Raw genomic sequence first — 21,196 nt, forward strand, 5'->3', positions numbered from 1 at the left:
CTGAATGGGACTGGCACTGTTCATTTTTCACAACACTTTCCAGCACCTCATGGACCAGGTGCTGAGACTGCATGCTGCATATGCTACTGCCTACCTGGATGATGTTATCATCTATAGCAACACCTGGGCATGTGCAGCAGGTGCCCACAGTGCTATTCCCTCAGGCTGGCACAGCCACCAGCCATCCTCTAATTATGCCTCTTCTATTTTAGAAAATAACACGCTGGTGTAGCCCGGCTAGAAACAAAGAGTGATGGAAAGTAATTTTTGGTGTCTATGATGTAGTCATTTATTTTTGGTTTAAATAAAGATGTGGAAAATTAGATGATTTGTTGTTGTGTAACTTGATGTAGCTGGGTGGAAAGTTCATTAGCCAATAAGCTAACAGCTATGCAGAGGAAAAAGCTCATGTTAGCAGCATTAATGTGTGTGTGTGTGTGTGTGTGTGTGTGTGTGTGCGTGTGTTCCTGTCTAGCTATATTTGTGAGGACTGAATGTGTGTGCGCACGTGTGTGTGTGTGTGTGTGTGTGTGTGTGTGTGTGTGTGTGTGTGTGTGAGCTGCCGAACGCAGCTCACACACACACACACACACACACACAAGTGTTAAATCTAGGAGTTGGTTTTTTTATCATTGTCAACTCTTCAAGTTGATAGAATTATAGCTCACATAGAAGGATATGATGCTGCAGTGATTTATTTTGTTGTATGACAGAGCTAGTTGAATTAATAATAATAATAATAATAATAATAATAATAATAAACTTTATTTATAAAGCACACTTAAAAACCAAGGGTATGCCAAGGTGCTTAACAAGTAAGATAGAGAATAGAAGGAAGATAATAGAAATAGGACCAAAGCAAGTACTAGGTATACAAGCAGGTAGCTGTCACTGATACATAGGAAAGCAACAGGTAACGAGCAAACAAGAAATTAAATGAGCATAAAAGTGCATAATATAAAATCACAAAAGAAATATTAAGTAGAGGGAAAGGCAAGATTGAATAAGTGGGTTTTTAGTTGTGATTTGAACAGTGCAATGGAATCAGATGCGCGGAGGTCGAGTACCGGGGCAGCCAGAACAAACGCACGGTCACCCCGGGACTTCAGCTGAGATCTGGGTTGGGTCAGAAGTAGTTGAGTGGCAGAACTAAGTGTTCTAGCAGGAGTCTGTGGTTTGAGAAGTTCAAAGAGATAACTTGGCGCTAATTTATTAATAGTTTTGAATGTAAGGAGTAATATTTTAAACTGAATACGGTACTTTATGGGCAGCCAAAGCAAGTTAGCTAGAACAGGAGTAGTAGGGCAAAATTTCCTGGTACCAGTCAAGAGGCGGGCTGCTGCATTTTGGACTGTTTGCAGTCTAAGAAGAAGAGAAGAGGGAAGACCGTAGTACAAGGAGTTACAATAATCCAACCTGGAGGTCACAAAAGCGTGAATAAGCTTCTCCAGGTCCTCATGCGGAACATAATGCCTAGCCTTAGAGATAAGGCGCAGTTGGTGGAAGCTAGATCTCACTACAGCAGACACTTGCTTATCGAGTTTGAGCGAGCTATCCAGCAGTACACCCAAGTTACAAACATAGTCACAGGAAAAGCTAGCAAAGGAACCCAGGACAGCACAGAGTTGGGCACGAGGGATTTTACTGTTGAACACCACAATCTCAGTCTTCTTATCATTTAAAACAAGAGAATTACTCAGGAACCATTCTTTGACCTCCCGCATGCATTCTTGAAAGTAGTGTAGGGACACAGCAAGGTCAGTAAGTTCAAAATAGATCTGTATGTCATCAGCGTAACAGTGGAAGGCGATATTGTGTTTTTCAAAGATTGCGCCTAGAGGGAGCTAATACAGTGAGAAGAGAATAGGGCCTAAAACTGATCCTTGAGGCACACCACAACAGACCGGAGCGGAGGAAGAGGAGAAGGTGCCTAAGTTAACTGATAAGGATCTATCAGCGAGATATGATGTAAACCAGTCGAGGGCAGTGCCTCTAATACACACAGTGTGCTCAAGTCTTATAATAAAATGTTATGGTCCACCATATCAAAGGCCGAAGAGAGGTCCAGTAAAACTAGGACCATAGAGCGTCCAGTATCAGTGATTACAAGAATATCATTAAGAACTCTAACCAACACTGTTTCAGTGCTATGCAATGGCTTAAAGGCAGATCGAAATTTCTGAGCAATATCAGAATCAGAATACTTTATTGATCCCTGGGGGAAATTATTTTTTTGTTACAGCGCTCCATTATAAGCCAACATTAACAAGACAGACAATACGCTAACTAAGAATAGTACAATATATACATATATATATATATATATATATATATATATATATATATATATATATATATATATATCAGTCACTATCATATCAAGTCACTCATTAATAAATAGCTGGAAAAGAAACATGTGCAGTTGTAGCAGTAACCAGTGTGTTAAGTGGATGCGTTGTACAGGGAGATGGCCACAGGCAGGAAAGATTTCCTGTGTCGTTCAGTGGTGCTTTTCGGTAATCTCAGTCTCTCACTGAACGAGCTCCTGTGACTGACCAGCATGTCATGGAGTGGGTGGGAGGTGTTATCCAACATTGTCTTTATCTTGGACAACATCCGCCTCTCCGACACCAACTTGAGGGAGTCCAGCTCCATCCCCACAACATTACTGGCCTTATGGATCAGTTTATTGAGTCTGTTGGCATCTGCTACCCTCAGCCTGCTCCCCCAGCATGCAACAGCATAGAGGATCGCACTGGCCACAACAGACTCGTAGAAAATCCTGAACATTTTCTGGCAGATGTTGAAGGACCTCAGTCACCTCAAAAAATAGAGACGACTCTGGCCCTTCCTGTAAAGTGCTGTGGTGTTTGTAGCCCAGTCCAGTTTATTGTCAATGTGTACTCCAAGGTATTTATAGTCCTCATCAATGTCAACACTGACCCCCTGGATTGAAACAGGGGTCAAGTGTTTCCTGGTCTTCCTGAAGTCCACGATCAGTTCCTTGGTCTTTGCCACGTTGAGCTGCAGATGATTCTGCTCACACCACGTGACAAAGGAGTCGACCACAGCCCGGTACTCTGTCTCATCATCCCTGCTGATGCATCCAACCACCGCAGAGTCATCAGAAAACTTCTGAAGATGGAGGTCTCTGTGCAGTGGCTGAAGTCTGTGGTGTAGAGGGTGAAGAGGAAGGGGGAGAGGACAGTCCCCTGTGGTGCCCCTGTGTTGCTGATTACCTTGTCAAACACACACTGTGGGAGACGTACATATTGTGGTCCTCCTGTCAGGTAATCAACTATCCAGGACACCAGAGAAGCATCCACCTGCACCTGTTAACTTATCACCCAGGAGGGTCGGCCTGATGGTGTTGAAAGCACTAGAAAAGTCAAAAAACATGACCCTCACAGTGCTCGCCGGCTGGTCCAGATGGGTGTAGACATGATTGAGCAGGTAGATGTTGGCGTCCTCAGTTGATTGTTTGTGTCCTCATATTGTTCGTGTCCAAGTACGCCTGGAGCTGGGAGAGAACTAGTCTCTCCAGGATCTTGGACAAGAACGAAAGCTTAGAGTTCGGTCTGTAGTGTGAAAGGTAAATGGTAAATGGACTGGTTCTTATATAGCGCTTTTCTACTCTGTCCGAGCACTCAAAGCGCTTTATACAGCTAATTCATTCACCCAATCACACCCACTCACACAAGCACTTCTAAACTTAAGTGCTAAGTAGCTAACATTCATACACATTCACACTCCGATGGATGCATCGGAGAGCAACATGGGGTTAGTATCTTGCCCAAGGATATTTGGCATGCAGACTGGAGCAGCCTGGGATTGAACCACCGACCTTCTGGTTAGTGGCTGATCCGCTCTGCCACCTGAGCTACAGCCACCCCAAAGGTCATAACAGTCCGTTTCTTTTTTTAAGAATCGGGTGGACTACAGCATGCTTAAAGGCCAAAGGAACACAGCCTGAGGAAAAGTTAATAAGAAATAGGATACTAGGTCCAATTACATCAAAACAGTCCTTAGCTATGCGAGATGGAAGAATGTCAAGCACAGTATTGGTGTTATTCATTTGAACAACTATAGTGACAATTGAGATAAAAGTTACACTGTTACTTATTGTTCATTCTGAATGTTCAGAATAAGTGGTGTATGTGACTATATGGCTCCTGTGACCCGTTTATAGGTCAGGGTTTTTTCATCTGGTAAAACGATGACTCGAGAGACGAACTTGGTCTGAAGCAGGGCGATTTTAGCCCATTGTTGGGGGTGCTTCAGCTAACTGACTGAATGCCCATTAGCCTTATAACTCCCGGTGTGTGTGTACAGAGAGACAGCCAGGTTCATAATGGATATAAGGAAGTTTTTTCAAAAAAAGGAGCCACATTCAGGTAAAAGTATAAGAACAAATGATCCATCAATCAAGAATAATGTTGGATCAGTGTTTCAATATTTATATCTTTTATTAGATGTTCATGTGGTTTGGTTATTTGCCTTTTGGTTGAAAGTACACTGAGAGAGGACTTTTTGTTAGTGATCTTAACAGTATTTTTTTCATATTAATGTAATTTTTCATCTAATTGAATACAATCTATTTGTGTATGATTGTGAGTCCAAAGAGGGAGAGAGGAAAGAGGGAACGTGAGGAGAAAGTACAAGGTCAGGAAGAACCAGGTAAGAAAACAGACAGGGAACAGTGACAGGCACAACAGAAACTGTTAAACTGACAAAGAGAAAAAACCTGATTTTACTCACACAATCTGGAAGTTTCTCCCTATATTAAAGCTGCTAAACAGAATCTGCAAAACAAACTGGGTTGAAACATTTTTGACCCTCTTTAACAACATTCCAACATAACATTATAATGGATTGGGGAGATTAAAATTAATGATATATTTTTATGTGGTTCAGCCACAACTCTACTAAAACCTCAGCCAGTAATAGGTAGGCCAACTTTTGGACCATCCAGTTGTCTGTATGACTGCCGCAGTACGTACATCACATTTGCACACTATCAGAAAGAGCCAAACAGCCCTGGTGGAGTGAGGAGCTGTAAAGAGAAGCAGATGCTCTGTTTATATTCTAAAAATGTTTTAAGCTTGTTTCAAAGATTCTGTACAGCAGCTTTAAATGTTTTTCAAAAGCACACATACACTTCTCCAAAAGTTGATTCTGTTCATCTGGACGTAGCGTTTTGTGGGAGAAACATTTCGTCACTCATCCAAGTGACTTCTTCAGTCTCAGCTGACTGCAGGTTTCCAATCTTATAAACAGTTACATTTGCATAATGACTGAAACCAGCCAACTGAAGGAACAGTGGGCTGGGAAGTCAGTTCCTTAATCTTAATCACACATACACTTAACTTATCAGTGTTTCTTAAACTTTTTACAGTGTGTACCACCTGATAAAAATGTCAAGCTCTCCCAAGGACCACTATGAATGTATGAAACTCATAAATCTTACAACACAAAATTATTATTATTACATTAGTAAAATTAGTGTCTGCAGTAAAGATTTTTTCATACATTGTATACATTCTACCACAGGCAAAGTTGCCTCCATTTTTATAGTTTTTATTAATATTTTGTAATAATTTATTTGTAATAATTTATTCTGTTTCGTGAGTGTTTTTTATGTATCTGTATTATATTATACATACACATTAAAAGTGAATCTCTGTCCAAAAAATGCACTCAGTTTACTTCTTACTCAGTATGAGCATCATTTATTATTCTCCTCCAGTAAAGGACCCACAGTGACACTGGTGTCACCGCCCCTTTACACTTAGAGAAAAACTATTTATAATGGTTTAACTTTGACTTTATTAGTTAAAAGTCCCTAAGTGGCGTCTACTGCACAAACTAGTTCAGTCATGTGACAAGTGAGGCATTCTGGGTGTTCAAGACACCATTTTCAAAGTCTTGGTCCACCTGGTTAGCTAATGAGACCACTACGCTAATTTTAAAAACTTTCTTTTCTTTTTGCAAAGGTAAGCTTTTACTCATTTAGCAATTCTAAACTTTAGATAAGATGTTATAGGTCACTTGTAACCTAGTTTGGTAATATTTCTGAAACAATTTGATCTAGAATCAGTTTGTTAAATATCGCTGTGACAAATATGTCACATCGGGCATTAAACTCCAAATTTTCTTAAAAAAAATGATGTGACATATTTGTCACAAAAAGACAAAAACTGATCATTTGCTTAGTCAGTTTAGCTCATTCAGTTATTTTAAGTAAATGTATTCTTTGTTGTTAATTCTCAATTCTAAATTCAAGCATAACTAATTTATTAAATTACCTAAATTTGTGATGGAACTTTACTTTAGCTTTGTCGAGGCACTTTTCAGTTACCCCCCTTTTTTTTTTTTATCATTTTCACTCTTTTGTAGAATGGATAAAAAGAAAAAAATATAGTGTTCAAGATGCGCTGGAGTTTATCACTGCAGAGGACAGTGAGTATGAGGGATGTGAAAGTAGCTCAGATGAAGATTCTGAAGACCCTAATTACATCCCCCACAAAGACGTGGAGAGTGATGAATCAAGTGAATCCAGTGATTCAGACAGTTGTGATTCAAGTGATTTAGAGACAGAGCCACATTCAAGCCATATGGACACTGGGCAGCCCAAGGCAGCTATCAAAGGACAAAAATTCTCCTGGAGAAAGAAAATGTTCAAAACCCCTGAGACCACATTCAAGGGACCCTGTGCCAAACCTCCAGATGAGATCCACACTCCACTGGAGTACTTCAAAAACTTCATCACAGATGATATGCTGCTGTTGTTAATGGAACAAACAAATTTATACAGTGTACAAAAATCCAACCATCTGAGAAATGTAAATACCACTGTTAAAGAACTAGAAATACTCATTGGTCTCTATCTGAGGATGGGTCTATGCCAAATGCCTGGAAATCGAGCATACTGGGAAAATGACACCAGGTGTCCTATGGTAGCAGATAACATGTCCCGCAACCGATTTCAAACCCTGTTGGGATCTCTACATTTCACTGACAATACAGATTTATTACACAGAGATGCAGAAGACAAGTGCTGGAAGATCCGTCCATGGCTTGAAATGTTTCGCAAACAATGCCTGGATATCGTCCCAGAGGAGTACAACTCTGTTGATGAGCAAATGGTACCCTTCAAGGGGACACACAGCCCAATAAGGCAGTATGTGAAGGGAAAGCCCCACCCCTGGGGATTGAAAATCTGGGCCCGGTGCTCATCCTCTGGTATGCTCCATGATTTTGTTGTTTATCAAGGTGGTACTGGGAAGAAGACTTTACTTGGGATTGGAGGAGAGATGTTGTGGTGAAGTTGTGTGAAACTCTGCCCGCTGAGCAAAACTACAAAGTTTTTGCTGATAACTTCTTCTCCTCAGCCCCACTTGTGCTCACACTTCTTCAGCGACAGATCTACTTTGTAGGAACACTTTGTGGAAATCGCTTAGCAGGTTGTCAGCTTGAAGACGAAAAAAGTCTTGCCCAGAGAGGCAGAGGATCTGTTGATGCCAGGGTGAATAAGGAGGAGAGCATGGTTATTGTGAAGTGGTATGACAACAAATCTGTTACCCTCATCTCATCCTATTGTGCAACTGAGCCTCAAGATACAGTCCGTCGCTGGAGCAAATCGGGCAAGGCATTTGTTGAGGTCAAAAGGCCACACATTGTGAAGGAGTACAACACATTCATGGGGGGTATTGACCTGCTTGACGCCTGCATTGCAAGGTACAAGTACCACATGAAGTCACGGAGGTGGTATCTCTACCTGTTCTGGCAAACCATAATGCTCGGTGTTGTCAACGCATGGTTGATTTACCGTCGTGACTGCAAGCTACTTGGTGTCCAAAATCCACTGAAACAAAGAAGCTTCCAGGCAGAAGTTGCCACAAGCCTGATCCTTTTGAAATCACACAGGGGGCGCCCATCACAGAACATCTCATCACCACCTCCACCACCCAAGAGAGTTCGTGTTGGAGTTCCAGAAGATGTCCGGACTGATGAGGTTGCACATTGGCCTGTAAAATGTGAAAAGCGAGGTCGGTGCAAAAATTGCAAGGTGAATGCAACTACCACCCTCTGTGAAAAATGTGATGTACGTCTTTGTTTCACAGAGGAAAGAAATTGCTTCAAAAGTTACCATTACCAAAGGTAAACTTCTAACAACTGCAATGAAAAAAGCCATTTGAGCAAGTTATTGACTTTATGTAACATTCTTTTCTATTTTGGCACAATGTTTTATATGCTCATGTTTTTAGTTCATTACACCTCTCTAATGTTAATGTTTTTTCAGTGACATTTTCAATTGTACCTCCAACATTGGGCTGATTTATTTGATTTTTTTTCCAAAATGCTTGTTAAAGTAAACCAAGAAGTGTTACCATCAGTATCCATGTTAAGAAGTTAAAAATAAAAAGGAAATTCTGTTTTTAAAAGCAAGAAAGTGTTTACAGAATTACTTTCTAAATATGGAACAAATGTACCTTGTATGCCCAATGTGACGCATATGTGACATTTCAGATCTGGGGCAGTGGGTGGAGCTATTACAAAAAAAACTTCAGAAATGTGTTATATACAGTGTTGGGTAAGTTACTTTAAAATAGTAACTTAGTTACATTACTAGTTACTTCTATCAAAAGTAACTCAGTTACTTCAAGTTACTCGTTACTTTCAAAGTAACTAGTTACTAGGGAAAGTAACTTTGGTTTTACTCAGAATTCTCTTGTTAATGTGTTGCTTCCATAACTTTGCCAGTCTTCTAGCTTGCTTACTTGCCACAAGTGCACTGTGCCACCTACCAATAGAAAGGAAAAGATAATGTGCATATTTCCACGAGAGAAATCCCACGCCTGGACCGTCATTGACTGCTGCCATGATTCTAGCCTAGGTCACAGCGTCATGTGCGCCTTTTACATCCAACACGAAAACTGCAGTCGTGGTGCTTTGATTGTACTCAGAACTCTGAAATTCTGCCTTCTGAATAGGAAGATGTAGGTAACACCAGACTGCAGATGAGCTGCATACAGGGCTGGACGGGGACAAAAAATTGACCCGGGCATTTTGACTAGAGACTGGCCCACCATTATAGGAAAAATCATAAAGCCTTTGAATGAAAACAAACGCTGTTGTGACAGTGATGTACACTGTTTGATGGTATATATGCATCAATCTATCAATCGTTTGTTGTAAGATTCAGATAATTATTTTTTAAAAGCGAGACATTTTAAATGAGAATAAGAAAGAAAAGTACTTCTTTGTGCCCCCCTCTCCCTGTTAATGCCCTACCTGGCCCCCCTGGCAAAACTTTGCTAGATCCACACCTGCACAGTTACCAGCTGTCAGCTACCTAAAAAGGATCCTGGGGTTATCTGTCTCTCAGAAACAGTTCATAACTTCCCTTCAACTCATTCATGTCACCTAAAAGGTAAACCTGTTTCTCCATCACCTGTTCAGCTCTGATTCAGTAAGGACATCTCCTGGTTTCATCTTCATGTTTCCCTCTCACCAGATAACCAAACCGACACCATGACCAGCAGCTATACAGCTGTGGCTCCAGCAAACATCAACTGATACTAGAAATTAATATTAAATAAATGCTAACAACAGCTGATCAAGCTTAAACGTGCTGCTGTTGTTTAGCGTGACATCGGCTGGTTTCCTCTTTCTGGCGCAAAGTGGGCGATAAACAAACAAGAGAGCCGATCAGCTGATCATTGATGAGTTTTCATGATTGAAGTAGAAACGGGAGAGGGAGGGGGGAGAATGAAAGAAGAAGAGGCAGCTGTGCAGCAAAGACACAGAATAACTCCAGCTTTGTGCCTTTTTCATTGTAGCTGAAATACGGGACAAACTGTTCCTTTTCACCTCAATAAGAAACGCGTAATATTTTCTCTGAATACCAGACGGGACGGTTGGCAACTCTAATAACTTATGAACAAAATAAAGTTCAACATCATTAACTTCATAGCACCCACCCAGCTGTATAGAAACTCCGTCATGCTAGCTAGTACGCAGTATGGAAAAAGTCAGAATAACGAAAATAAACTCCACCTAAACTTGGTTTATATCTGACCTGTAGCAATGGGAATTGCATTTACCCGTGTGTTCCGCCCGGAGTCTTGAGAGTGTAACACCGGAAGGTGAGAAGTAGAGACTCGTGACTGCTTGTTAAGAGTTTAATAAAAGTTTACCTCGGAGGAGGGAAAGTTCAACCGACCATCTTGTGGAGTTTATAGAGAGAACAAGATGAAACATGGTGGCAGCGGGGTCTAGAGTGATCCACACCGCGCTTTGATGACAACAGATTGAACGGACGGTATCGACGCGTCCAGCTAGGCTAGTTAGCCTCGGAGGTGCTAACGGCTCAGGACAGCAGGTGAGACGCTGACGAGAAGAGCACAGCGGCATCTACAATGGATGGATTGAAGCCACCCGCACAGTGGAGTATGGATTCAGTGAACCTGTCTAAAGCGTGGAAAACATGGAAAGAAGAGTTTACACTCTACACAGAACTAGCTCTGCCGGATGCTGAGGAAAAGGCGAGAGTGAAGCTGTTTTACTATCTGATCGGGGAACGGGGCAGGGAGCTCTGTGGAACGCTGATCGGAGCTGAGTCAAGAGTAACAGTAAGTGAGCTGATGAGAAAAATCGATGAACACTGTAATCCCAAAGTTAACGAGACTGTTGAGAGATACAGATTTTTTGCACGCAATCAGGCTCCTGGAGAAAATATTGATAAATATGTTACGGACCTGAGAATGCTGGCGAGCACCTGCAACTTTGGACAATTAAAAGACTCACTGATCAGAGACAGGATTGTCTGTGGCACGAACAGCTCCAGTTGGAGGGAAAGGTTGCTCAGAGAAGAGAACCTCACATTAGACAGATGTCTAGATATTTGTAGAGCAATGGAGATTTCAAGAGAATACAACAAAACAATAGCGGGACAGGCTGTAGAAGAACTGCATGCAATAAAACAAAAAGAGAGAAAAAGACTGGATAAAGAGATATCATGCAGATTTTGTGGAAGAGCGCATGAAAGACTCAAATCAAAATGCCCAGCATATGGAAGAAAATGCAAAAAATGTGGCAAAGAAAATCATTTTGCTATAGCATGCAGGAGTAAAAGCAGACAGAGTGAAAACGGAAATAAGGTCCACACAGTGACGGAGCAGGACTCGGATTCCGGTGAGGACATAATGACTGTCACAGCTATGACACAGACTGCAGTAGAAGTGAACCAGATCAAAGAATCGGACATGAAAAAACGAGAGCAGCTGTTTGCAGGCATGATGATTGGCAACAGCCTGGTCAAGTTTCAAGTTGACTGTGGTGCAACTTGCAACGTTATTCCCATCAACTTGTTGAACCCGAACATCAAAATGGAGCACACAGACAAGGTTCTTGTGATGTACAATAAGTCAAGGCTGTGTCCATTAGGAAAGTGTAAGGTCAAGCTGACTAACCCAAGAAACAACAAAAAGTACAGAGTCGAGTTCCAAGTGGTAGAGGAGGATTGTAAAACACCTCTACTTGGGAGAACAGCTAGTGAAGCGATGAAGCTAATACAAGTTAAATATGATAACATCTGTGCTTTGGACAGCTCAGTGACAATAGCTCCATCAGAGAAAAACACATGGTTGTTGGAAGAGATAAAGACTGAGTTTCAGGATGTGTTTGCAGGAGATGGATGTTTGCAAGGTGAATATGAGCTGGAAATCGACACAACAGTGCAGCCCGTCAAACTGCCAAAACGCAGAGTCCCAGTGTCAATGATGAAGCCACTGAAAGAGGAACTGATGAGCCTTGCAGACAGACAAATAATAGCACCAGTGGATTGTAGTACTGATTGGATCAGTGGGATGGTGACAGTGCAGAAGCCAAATGGCAAACCCAGGATATGTATTGACCCGAGACCGCTCAACAAAGCTTTGAAGCGTAGTCACTTCCCGTTACCAACAATAGATGACATCTTGCCAGATGTGTCAAAAGCGAAAGTTTTCACAGTTTGTGACGTGAAACATGGCTTTTGGCATGTGAAGCTTACAGAGGAGTCAAGCCATCTCACAACATTCGCAACACCATTTGGTCGCTTTCGTTGGCTGAGAATGCCGATGGGGATCAGCCCAGCGCCAGAGGTCTTTCAGCGCAAACTGATGCAAGCGTTAGAGAACCTGGCAGGCACATACATCATTGCTGATGACATCCTGATCACTGGAAAAGGAGAGACAATGGAGTTGGCAGAAATGGATCATGACAGAAACCTGAGACTTTTCTTGGAACGCTGCAGAGAGAGAAACATCAAATTAAATGTGGAAAAACTCAAGCTTAGAAGACAGGAAGTACCATACATCGGACATCTACTCACCGCAGAGGGGCTGAGAGCTGACCCAGAGAAGGTACGGGCCATCACACAGATGCCAGCACCAACTGACATAAAAGGGGTGCAGAGACTAGTTGGAATGGTCAACTATTTATCAAAGTTCTACAAGCATCTGTCAGACGACTGTGAGCCTCTCAGACAACTGACGCACAGAGACAGCCTATGGGAGTGGACAGACGTGCAGGAAGATGCATTTAAAAGACTGAAAGAAAAACTAACACAAGTCCCAGTTTTGAAATATTACAGTCCTGAAGAAGAGCTGACGCTGCAGTGTGATGCCAGCGAGACAGGACTGGGAGCAGCTCTGACTCAACATGGAAAACCAGTGGCATTTGCAAGTCGTGCACTGACGCTCACTGAAAGAGGTTATGCACAAATTGAAAAGGAATGTTTAGCTATTGTGTTTGGGATGGAAAAATTCCACCAATATACATATGGTCGTCTTGTGAGAGTGCAATCAGACCACAAGCCACTCGAGAACATTATTAAAAAGCCACTGTTACATGCACCTAAGAGACTACAAAGGATGTTATTAAGGCTGCAAAAATATGATATAACCATAACATATGTTCCAGGCCGCGACATGCTACTCGCTGATACGCTGAGTAGGGCCTATCTGCAGGACAGCATCAAAAGCCAGACGGAGTTGGAGACAGAATGTGTCAACATGGTGGACTATGTACCTGTTTCAACAGAAAGCATGGACAGAATACGAGCAGGGACAAGAACCGACCACACACTACAAACACTGATAAAAACGATACAAAAGGGGTGGCCAGCCTGTAAGAAAGATGTACCTGTTGAAATAACCCAGTTCCAATCATTGCAGGATGAACTGAGCACACAGGAGGGATTGGTCTTCAAGGGAGAGAGAGTGGTGATTCCAGAAGCACTCCAGGCAGATATAACCCAGCGAATTCACTCAACACACATCGGCACAGAAGGGTGCCTCAGGAGAGCTAGAGACTGCGTCTACTGGCACGGTATGAACGACCACATCAAAAAGTACATCGCTACATGTGACATATGTCGGTCTGTGGATGCAAAACAACAGAAAGAGACACTAAAACCACACGAGCCGACCACGAGACCATGGACCAAAGTTGGGACAGATTTATTCAACTTTGAGGGTAGGGACTACCTAATAACCGTTGATTATTACTCCAACTTTTGGGAGATAGATTATCTACCTGATACCAAGTCGATTACTGTGATTAGGAAACTAAAGGCTCATTTCGCACGTCAGGGAATCCCAAATATTGTTTTTTCTGACAACGGGCCCCAGTACAGTTCGACAGAGTTTGCCAACTTCAGCCGGAAATGGGAATTTCGACACCATACCTCATCACCTGGCTATCCGCAGAGCAACGGCAAAGCTGAGTCTGCCGTTAAAACTGCCAAGCGACTCATGAAAAAGGCTAAATTGGCTGGACAGGATCCATATTTGGCCTTATTGGACCACAGAAACACCCCAACACAAGGTTTGACTACCAGCCCTGCACAGAGACTGTTAAGCAGGAGAACGAGGGCACTCCTCCCAATAGGAGACAGACTGTTGCAACCCAAAGTGACTGACAACAAGTTAACACTGATGAAAAACAGAGAGAGACAAACAAAGTACTACAACAGAACGGCGAAGGACATGGACACATTAAACCCAGGGGACTTGGTGCGAGTCCAACCTTTTGAACCACACAACTTATGGACCAAGGCTAGAGTGTGTAACACTCTGGGAAACAGATCATATGATGTGGAGTTGGACAACGGCAGAGTCCTCAGAAGGAATCGTCGCCATCTGAGGCGAGCTGTGGAGGTCAAAAAAGACATGTCAGCACATCTCCAGCCTGAGGGGCAGAACATTACTGTGCCGACACAGAGCAAAGAGAACACACAAAACAGCACTACCAGGTCAGGACGGGTAGTACAACAACCTGGATATCTGAAGGACTATGTATGCAATTAAGGTGTAATATGTGAGTTATATGTTGTGATTTGTTTACTGGTTAGAGAACAGACCAAAACATCTGTGATAATATTTTGAGTTATGGCTTTGTAATCTGTTTACTTGTTTCAAAAAAAAAAAAAAAAAAAAAAAAAAAAGGAAAAGAGAAAGAGAAACAAAACGGAAAAAATGAATAAAAGTAACACTAAAGGAAAACAGAAAGAAAGCTAAAAAAGTAAGTGGAAGAAAGAATTTTTATTTTTGAAGAAAATGGTGTCCAACAAAGAAATGTCATGTCTAAGTTTTGTTCCAGTTGCAAACTGAGTTCTCAACGTATGAATAGTTCATTGTCTTTGTAAAAGAAAAGGGATGTAGCAATGGGAATTGCATTTACCCGTGTGTTCCGCCCGGAGTCTTGAGAGTGTAACACCGGAAGGTGAGAAGTAGAGACTCGTGACTGCTTGTTAAGAGTTTAATAAAAGTTTACCTCGGAGGAGGGAAAGTTCAACCGACCATCTTGTGGAGTTTATAGAGAGAACAAGATGAAACATGACCCAGATAGACTGCAGGTCATAACTTCTTACCTGAAGTTCAGTTCACACTTGGACCGGCGGCCGCCACGGGTCTCTTTTCCTTCTGCGTCCCCTTTCCCTCATCCACCTGCTGCCTCCACCACTTGCTAATGTTACTGAATCTGTGGAAGCTCCGCGATAGCCGCCACACGAAGTAACGAGTAACGACCCTATCTAAATCCCAGTAACGACTAACGCGTTCCTGATTTTGGCATAATAACTAGTTACCGTGCTCGTTACCACAATAATAACGTAGTTACTGTAACGCGTTACTTAATAACGCGTTAGTCCCAACACTGGTTATATATGATTCATTTGATATAACTTACAACCCCCGTAATTTTCATGAAAGTAGAAATAGGTCTGGGTTCTTAAGGGTTAAGGTTAGGATATGTATTTTTTCTATTCCAATCCATTTTTCTTTTGCAGCATTTAAATAACCTTGATCAGATTTGATGGTTTTGTTACAGACTTTTCAAAAAAGTGTTTTGCTTTTCTTTCACAAATGTGGGGATTAAATTGTGTTAAAATGTACAAAACAGTGATGTCATGTTTTGTGACGAGGACCCAGGCACAGAGAGACTTGATGAATTTAAGAATCTTATGATTTAATAAAGAAATTTGCAGACTTGCACAGAGATGGTAAAATTATGATGACTGACAACGGAGACGAAGACAACAGACGATGAGGACAGGGAGGATGCATGGACCGAAAGAGACAGGTCTCATTGTGACGAGTAAAGTGTATCTTGGCTTGCTGGGCAGCTCTCTGGGTGCTCAGCACCCCCAAAGCTCTGATCCTAGAATCGCTCCTGGTCCGAAGCAAGAGGAGCGATTCCACAGTTCCAGTTAACTGGATGGTGAGCCAACCCAAGAGTCGGTAAGATTGTTGAGGCTTTATTGAAGCCAGAGCTTCGTTTCCATTGCATGTTGAAACAGATACCTGCAAGACTTCAAACTTTCCCTCTTCACTGGAGTGTGGTAGGACAAACAATTAATATATTGTCAAATATACTATTTTGTGCACTGTTACTCTGGTGTGGTTCTTCATTACTGATGTTTATACCTTGGGTTCCTGCCGATCTTAGATCCTCTGATATTGGCCAAGTAAGATTTTTGTTATTCTTGTTAATAAAATGTAAGTAGGGTTACACTGGGTCAGGCGTGGGTGGAGAGCAGCAGAGCTGCAGCTGACAGAGGGAAGCAGTAGCCAAGTTTTAACAGGACTGTTTAGATTAGCAGAAGCAGTGTGTGTACAACCAAAAAACAGAAAAGATTAAAGTCTGTCTGAACAACTAAAAACAGTGTCCTTCTGTGTGTTGGGCCTCGCTGCACTCTTGAGTGTTACAACATGCTCTCTTTGCCGTTTAAACTTTAATTCTGAATTATCCTTAAATTCACAGCTTGTAAAAGAAGATTTTGACCAACAAAGAATGTTTGGCAGCCTCATAAAAACATAGTATTAGGTGAGTAAAAAATAAATAAATAAAAGTTACAAAAAATACACATTTCTGATAAATGTACTCAAGTTGTGCATGCGACCCACTCTACCATCTGAGCCACTCATTAGGAGGATGTGTCCTTCAAGGTAGCACAGTGTGAAGGAAGGATGAATGTGGCATGTGAAGTTAATGTTTTGTGGTGCGATTTAGCAGGATTGTGGGGAGGTGGCATAGAGGAACAGTAGGGCGTTTGACCAGCTGACCCTCCGCAGGTCTGACATTCTTCACCATCCATCTGTTCACCCTGCTGTCCTCTGAACCCCATGGACCCGACAGAGGCTGCCTCCCACCCACCCAACTGTCTACCCATAAGGCATCTAATGTAATCTGATGTGGATGTATTACAGACATATCTATCCAAGGCAGCAATAATGGTTGGTCAGGTAGTTAAACAATGTGTGGTACATGTTGATAGTGTCATTTTTTTATTATGGAAATAGTTGTAAGAAACTACATAATCTAATGATTGGTTAATATAATGATCCTTTAATGGTTTTTCATAAACATTCCCAAACCACTGGCACCATAATGAATTAAGGTCAGTGTAAGCTACATAGAGCACTGAACATTTTCACCATTAAGCTGCTTAGCAAATTAGTTTTTGTTTCTTTTGTTATGTTTCTCTATGTCTGTGCTTATTAATCACACTGAAAATTCATACTATGCAAATATTAGGTCTTGATAGGCAGTGTTGGGTAAGTTACTATAAATTAGGAACTTAGTTACATTACTAGTTACTTCTAGTTACTGGGGCGTTTGTGGCCAAAGAGTTGGCAGTTCGTCTTGTAACTGGAAGGTTGCCGGTTCGAGCCCTGGCTCGGACAGTCTTGGTCGTTGTGTCCTTGGGCAAGACCCTTCACCTACCGCCTACTGGTGTTGGCCAGAGGGGCCGATGGTGCGATATATCAGCTTCGCTTCTGTCAGTCTGCCCCAGCTTGCCTCCACCAGTGTGTGAATGTGAGAGTGAATGAATAGTGGAATTGTACAGCACTTTGAGGGCCCCGAAAAGCACTATATAAATGCAATCCATTATTATTATCAAAAGTAAGGCAAGGCAAGTTTATTTGTATAGCACAATTCAACAACAAGGTGATTCAAAGTGCTTTACAGAGACATTAGAAACAAAAACAAATAAAAAGCATGATTTAAAACTGATTTAAAACAAGCAAACTAACTAACTAACTAACAAACAAAACAGTATATAAAATCAAAAATCAAAACAGATAAAATCAGAACAGTAGATAAAATCAGTAGTTAAAATGTAAGTTTTGAAATTTAAGCTTAAGTGCAGATTTGGTGCTTTATTTAAATGCAGCTGAGAACAGGTGAGTCTTCAACCTGGATTTAAATAAACTGAGTGTTTCAGCTGATCTGAGGCTTTCTGGGAGTTTGTTCCAGATATATGGAGCATAGAAGCTGAATGCAGCTTCTCCGTGTCTGGTTCTGACTCAGACACTCAGTTACTTCGAGTTACTCGTTACTTTCAAAGTAAAGTTTCAAAGTAAGTTTCTAGCTCTTATTAACAAAGGTAGGACGATTTGCCACTAAATTTTAGCTGTTAGTTTACTTGTAGGCAGTGTTGGGGAGTAACGGAATACATGTACCGCCGTTACGTATTTCAAATACAAAATATGAGTAACTGTATTCCGTTACAGTTACCGTTTAAAAAGGTGGTATTTAGAATACAGTTACTTTGTTGAAATAAATGGATTACACGGCGGTACTTCCCTGTTTCATATTGTGGCGGGTCAGGACTGTTTGGGTTTTGTTTGACAGCTACGTCCTTTAGTTCCAGGCGGCAGTGTTGCGGTTGCCATGGTTACAGGGTGACGCTCTCGCTCTGCGTGTTTCCTGGGTGAGAGAGGCCTTTTTGTTGTTGTTGTTGTTGTTGCTAAGCTAATTGGCAGAATGCTACAGGTATAGCTCTAAAGAATGTAGACTGTCATACTCGTTATGTGTCTGTGAGCACGAGGAGGGAGAAAAAGGAGAGTCGAAAAGTATGAGTTATCATTGAGCAAAAACGGGAGCTGGAAGCATGTAAATATAATAATAACACTGCAGCCAAGAAGAGAGCCTGACGAGCCCAGTTGTAAGTAAGCTATTAAGACTCGACAGTACACCGTGTTCTTGTTTTCCTCCAAAAACAATAAGCTCCGTTGGAGCAGCCTTTCAACGCCTCTCTCTGTCTCTCACAAGCAAAGTTGACCCAGACAACAAAGTAAAGCTATTTTTCGGCTACGAGCCTGACACGGAACCCACCGTATTAGTTAGAGGTCTCTTTACTACGGTTCAGAGCGGCGGACCTTCAGTAACAGTAATAAATCACAGCAATAGTACATTCATGTAGTTGTAAACAGCATGATAATATATTAAGTAATCCAAAGTATTCAGAATACGTTACTCTCATTGAGTAACGTAACGGAATACGTTACAGAATACATTTTGGGGCATGTATTCTGTATTCTGTAATGGAATACATTTTAAAAGTAACCTTCCCAACACTACTTATAGGTCACACACACAAAGGTAGGATGGTTTGGCACTTAATTTCGTGTTGTGCGCATGCACAGAAACAACGGGTAGGATGGGTTCCCAGAACAACTGGACTTGCGACAGAAAAGCCGATCAGCTGATCATTGACCAGTTTCATGATTAAAGTAGCAACAGGAGAGGGAGGGGAGAGAATGAGAGAAGAAGAGGCAGCTGACAGCGTAAAGACAAAATAACTCCAGCTTTGTGTCTTTTTCATTGTAGCTGAAGTCCGGGACAAACTGTTCCTTTTCACCTCAATACGAAACGCGTAATATTTTCTCTGAATACGAGACGATTCCGTTTTTACGGGACGGTTGGCAACTCTAATAATTAACCTTATGAACAAAATAAAGTTCAACATCAGTAACATCATAGCACCCACCCAGCTGTATAGAAACTCCGTCATGCTAGCTAGTACCCAGTACGAAAACGTCAGCATAACGAAAAAAGCGCCTTGAGGCGACTTTTGTTGTGATTTGGCGCTATATAAATAAAATTGAATTGAATTGAATTGAAAATAAACTCCACCTAAACTTGGTTTATATCTGACCCAGATAGACTGCAGTCATAACTTCTTGAAGTTCAGTTCACCTGACACCGGCGGCCGCCTCGGGTCTCTCCCCCTCCTGTCTTCCCTTTCCCTCATCCACCTGCTGGCCTCCACCACTTGCTAATGTTACTGAATCTGTGGAAGCTCCGCAATAGCCCAGGGCTCTCAAAATCGTTAGCACGAGTCGGGATATCATATACCCCGAGGGGCGGGGCTGAGATAGATTTTGGTCGCCCGACCGGAGATATCGCTAGCTCCAGGACGTCGGGCTAGCGATTTTGCGAGCCCTGTAGCCACCACATGAAGTAACGAATAACGACCCTATCTAAATCCCAGTAACAATTAACGCGTTCCTGATTTTGGCATAATAACTAGTTACCGTGCTCGTTACCACAATAATAACGTAGTTACTCCCTACACGAAGCCTATTCAAATGGCGGCCCGCGGGCCACATGTGGCCCAGAAGCAACCTGCGAGTGGCCCTGCCTGTGGTCCTGGCAGAAACACAGAGAAAACGCAAAAAATTAATTAATTTTAAAAAATGTAAAAATTTAAAACTCCTACAGCGTAGTGTAGACTGTGAATGCAACACTCCTAGTAGCCTAGCAATATTTAACCAACAATGCACCGTGATGTAAACATATTAAACAATCATCGTAATATATGATGTGACAACAGCATGTTTTTCTCAGTCCAAACGCGTAAATTTGACAAAGAAAACCGTCGGTTTAACCCTGCCTGGACTGACAAATACTTATTCATTTTACCGCCAAATCCAAATGCCAAACCTATGTGTTTAATTTGCAGTGAGTGTGTTGCGGTACTTACACAGGCACCACAATGACAAACACCAGACTTTCTACACAGACTTTCCAGAGCAATCTCAGGAGAGGGCTGCAAAAGTACAGTTTAATTGCGAGTTTAATAATCTTACAACCGGAGTTGTACTACGTATGTACAGGTCATACACAGGAATTTGAAACTGCAATCCTCCCATGGCCCTCGGTGTACACTAAAACAATATAAAGATAAAAAGATTTTAAAAAATAAATAAAATAGAAGTCTTATGTACAGTACAATACAATCTCATATAAACAGCAGTGTGCAACACAGTCAAAGTGATTGCGTGTAAGAGTTTGTGTCCAAGTGGGGGTGGGGCAGTCAGTGAAAAGGCAATGGTGGTGGTTCAGAGTTTTGTATGTGGGGATTGATGCACACAAGAGAATTTATTAATGAACAATGTCCAATGAGTGTAAACACAAACGGTCCGGGGCAGTGCTATATACAAAAGGTGAGAGGGGCAGGGCTCCGGGGGAAATCCATGTGAATACTCTCGTCTCTCTCCAAACAATCCAAACACGAATCCACTCGAACACTCGTCACTCAGGGAACACCAGGGAAAACAGTCCAGAGGGTCTGCACACAAAGAAATGCTCGTTAGATTCCAAACACACAACTACATGGAAAAACACTTGCTAGACGCTTGACTTTCACTGACGCGATTCTCACAACGATCCAGCGAAGAACAGCCGTTGCTTCCTGGCTTAAATGCCATCCACACTGATGAGGCTATAGGTGTTTCCTCCTCCGAGGGCGTGGGCCAAGAGCGTGAACCCATAATGAGTTCCACCCTGGTGAGAGAGAGAGAGAGAGAGCGAGCGAACTACAGAGAGGCGGTGACGCTCTCAGTCTGCTCTTTCTAGCCCG

The 21,196-nt window shown here is 42.0% G+C and overlaps 1 long non-coding RNA gene across 1 annotated transcript; it reads left to right on the forward strand.

Annotated features, from left to right (window-relative positions):
* Positions 1–2,381: 2,381 nt before the first annotated feature.
* On the forward strand, positions 2,382–5,296 carry LOC146504631 (uncharacterized). Its single transcript, XR_014877859.1, has 3 exons — positions 2,382–3,592; positions 3,898–4,394; positions 4,616–5,296. It is a non-coding gene; the product is annotated as an uncharacterized LOC146504631 (long non-coding RNA).
* Positions 5,297–21,196: the final 15,900 nt, after the last annotated feature.

This window comes from Neolamprologus multifasciatus, chromosome 14 (assembly GCF_963576455.1).
Source record: "Neolamprologus multifasciatus chromosome 14, fNeoMul1.2, whole genome shotgun sequence".
Lineage (NCBI taxonomy): Eukaryota > Metazoa > Chordata > Actinopteri > Cichliformes > Cichlidae > Neolamprologus > Neolamprologus multifasciatus.